At 32.2% G+C, this 3,961-nt stretch overlaps 1 pseudogene; it reads left to right on the top strand.

The window, feature by feature from the left end:
* The first annotated feature begins 2,272 nt into the window (after positions 1–2,272).
* LOC110660153 (transcription factor MYB53-like) lies at positions 2,273–3,511 on the top strand (annotated as a pseudogene).
* Positions 3,512–3,961: the final 450 nt, after the last annotated feature.

Genomic DNA, 3,961 nt, shown 5'->3' with positions numbered 1-3,961 from the left:
ATGAATTATGACTATTTGTACGTTATTGTTTTAAATTGTGGAAATGTGTTTGAATGGATATTTATTGCTTGAAAAGCATTGTAAATGGTTTGAAACTGTGTAAAATTGTTTGAATGATATTGATGGATACTTATTGATTGAAAAGCATTGGAAATGGTTTGAAACCACAGCTATCATGTATATTGATTGTATTCCTCACTAGCTTGTCTAGTGGGACGAATTCAATTCCCTCTCTGGCTGAAGTGTTGAGGTGTGTGCCTGTTGAGGACGAATTGGATGAGTACTCATATTTTTGCTAGCTAGCTATGTTATTCCTAATTAGTCATCGACTTTTGGGACGAATTGAATACCTCATTAGCCATCGGCTTTTGGGACGAATTGAACTTTGAAACATAATTAAGCTGTGTGTGTGATTTATTGATTTGTATTATGAGATTGTGAAATGGAGTTAAATCCTTATTGACATTTACTGTCTTTTAAAGTTAACTATGTTTTGATCTCTGAGATTTATTGTGATATTGTGTTAAATTCCTTCTGACACTCATTGTCTTGAATTTAACTATGATTTTACATATCCATCATTTAAATGATTTATGAATTGTGATTTAAGTTCTATTTGGTTAATGTTGTGCACCACTGAGACATTGTCTCAGCGATAGCTTTTTATTGCTGTCGCAGGTAGACAGACAGACAGGGCAGTAGACTAGGCTGCTAGTACCTCCAACGAGAGATTTTCGGGTATAATGAGTATACCACATTTTGCATTTTGTACTGTAATGTATGTTCACTGTATGTACATATTGTTTTTTATTTTGAGCAGTTGTAAATTCAAATTGTACCTTGAGGTTGTAAAATAATTATGAGTTATTTTGGCTTGTAAAAATTGTATTATATTTCTTGTATCTCAGACTTTGAAAAATCATTGTGGATTTGAGTTGAGAAATATGTTGGAGTTGAGATTTGGAAAAATATTGAAGTGTTTTTTACAGGTTGTCTGAAGAACTGTTTTATCCAAAATACAGATGGCACTCTGCCAAAATTTTTACAGAAATTCCAAATAATTCAAATGTGTTAGTTCTATCACTTCAGTTCAAAAAAGTTTTTAACACCTGTAAATAGTGCTCACCACTGTAAAAGAAGTAAGAAAAGTTTTTAAAATCCCTTGTAGTGTATTTAATGGGTTATCAGTAGACGGAGTTGGAAATTCATTAGGTATACTACGGGATCATGTTATGCCTTATAGAAGGGTAGGGTGTGACATTAAGAAATTTTATTTTTTTTATTAAGTTAATAAAATTTTCATAATTAATATTCATAATTAACTATTTCATGGAAAAAAATTATTTAACGGAAATTTCATTAGATAAGTTGTAAATTTATGTAAAAATTATCTTATTTTTAATAATAAAGTAATTATAATTTATATGGAACTAAATAACTATAGAAGCCACCTTGGTGAAATTAGTAAGGAAGTTAATTAATCTGAGTTATAGAATAAAACTTTTGAGACTAGGGATTTTATGTTAAGTAGAACTAAGATGGAATATATATATTGCGAGTTTAATTCTCATAAAAAAATAAACATAATGTTTAATTGAATGGACTTTTGATATGAAAATGCAATCAATTCAAATATTTAATTTTTATTATCTAAAAGAATAAAGTAATATGTGAGGATATAACTTATAGGATAAAAATCTGATAAAAACATGATAAATAAAATGGATGAATGCGATGTGATTAAAAGATCATGATAATGTGAATTTGCTACTTGAAAACGAATTCCAATTGGAATGAATCAAGTTTTTTTTTTTTTTTTTTTAATGTATTTGTTAAAAATAAGTTTAACTTAATAAACTTTGAATTCAACCAATTTAGATAACCAACCAAATTAATTAAGGTATGTAACATCTTAGAAATCAAAAAAATTAAGAAAAATAATAGGGGATACACTTGGAATTTCCAATTATAGCATAGAAAAATGTCAAGGTGACATCCATTTAAAAAAAAAAATTAAAAAAATAAAAAAAACATTAATAAGCTTATGTACGTATTTCCACACATCTAAACACAGTCTCCTCACTATATATAGAACAAATGATGCTCTCTATTTCCTTCCAGAACTAATCCTGTACACTTCTCTTCTCCCGGCTTGATCCATAGCAATCCAGTTTAAGGTTTCAATTTGCTTTTTCTCCGGTATTGTTAACTTCTATATCGGAAGAATTTCAATAATTTGAGCCATATATACATGTCTATTGATTTTGTAGGGATGATGGAGAAATCTTCACCATTTGAGGACGAAAACGGCCTCAAGAAAGGACCATGGACGCCAGAAGAAGATAAAAAGCTTGTCGAATTCATTCAGAAACATGGTCATGGAAGTTGGAGGGCACTTCCGAAGCTTGCCGGGTTGAATAGGTGTGGAAAAAGTTGCAGGCTTAGATGGACTAATTATCTTAGGCCTGATATAAAGAGAGGAAAATTCTCCGACGAAGAAGAGCAAATAATCATCAACCTCCATGCAGTTCTTGGAAACAAGTAATTATGTTTTCTCTCATCTTAATGAATTCTTACTAATCATATGTGTGTTCTTATTATATATAAATATATATAGTGATCTTGTCTTTCCCCTGCAGGTGGTCAGCAATTGCACAGAATCTGCCAGGGAGAACCGATAACGAAATCAAGAACTACTGGAACATTACCTGAAGAAAAAGCTACTCCAAATGGGAATTGACCCAGTAACCCATAGGCCAAGAACCGACCTCAATCTCCTTTCAAATCTGCCACAGTTGCTTGCTGCTGCTAATTTTATCAATCTTGTGAATAATATTCCTGGGGACAATGGTCTCAGGCGACCACATAATAGCACAGATTCCACAGACCTAGCCAAACTCCAGCTATTGAACAATATTAACCTCCAAATCCTAAGCAGCAACCCACTTCCAGATAAGGAAGCGGCAGCAGCTAATCTTCTTGGATCAAATACTGTTTACGAGTATCTTACAATGAACTCTCAACTAGAGGGACTACTTAGCAGTTGCCAAGCTGCGGGTCACAATTTTCTTTCTCCACAGGACATCACTCGTTTTCTACCAAATTTCCCAAATTTAGAAGCTCTTCAAACACAATACCATACCTTGAAGGACTCAAAAGCTGCTTCCAACAATAATGGCCAACTGGTTTCTTCTTCATATGCTGTCCCAACCAACTCACTACTTCCTCCATTGGTTTCAGCCTCACCTGATGATCATCACTGTAACCAAACAGAAACCTGCAGCAGAATCAACCCAAAAGATATTTCTAAACTTTCTTCCAGTTCAACCACCTTTGAAGCTTGGGGAGATCTTATGGATGATGAGGCAAGTGACACTTACTGGGGAGCCTCTCAACCATGGCCAATGTCAGAGTATAAGCTGGATTGAGTACAGCCTAGGAGTTACAGACGTGTACAATGTCGTTTCTCTTATGAGGTTTTTTCCCTTTTTTTTTTCTCTCCCTCTTTTCAGTGTGGATTAAATAGCTATATATATATAGACACACAGGCATGATGGCATGCAATTGTGTGTATAAAGAACAGCACAAAAACAATATATTCATGCTTTCCAATTACTCCCCATACCCGATATATATATATATATATATTGGATTATCAATTTTCATCTTCTATACAATCAGAAAACCAACAAATCATCAGATGAATTGATGTTTAAAATAAATGTAAGATACTTCATACTATTTTTATTTATTCAAGATGAAAATATGATGACTATTTTATACTCTGAATAGGTAATATTGCGTATATTGCAACTACATACGTGAAGGAATTTTGTTTTATCTATATTTTATAAATATTTTTATTAAAAACTAAAATGATATATGGCTCGTAATTCGTGAGGTTATAAAATTTTAGTACGTATTTGGATTGGAGTTAAAAATGAATATATATAAAATAGAG

Source organism: Hevea brasiliensis, chromosome 5 (genome assembly GCF_030052815.1).
Source record: "Hevea brasiliensis isolate MT/VB/25A 57/8 chromosome 5, ASM3005281v1, whole genome shotgun sequence".
In the NCBI taxonomy this organism is placed as follows: Eukaryota; Viridiplantae; Streptophyta; class Magnoliopsida; order Malpighiales; family Euphorbiaceae; genus Hevea; species Hevea brasiliensis.
The sequence above is the reverse complement of the archived record's forward strand: the minus strand, read 5'-3'. Positions and strand labels throughout refer to the sequence as shown.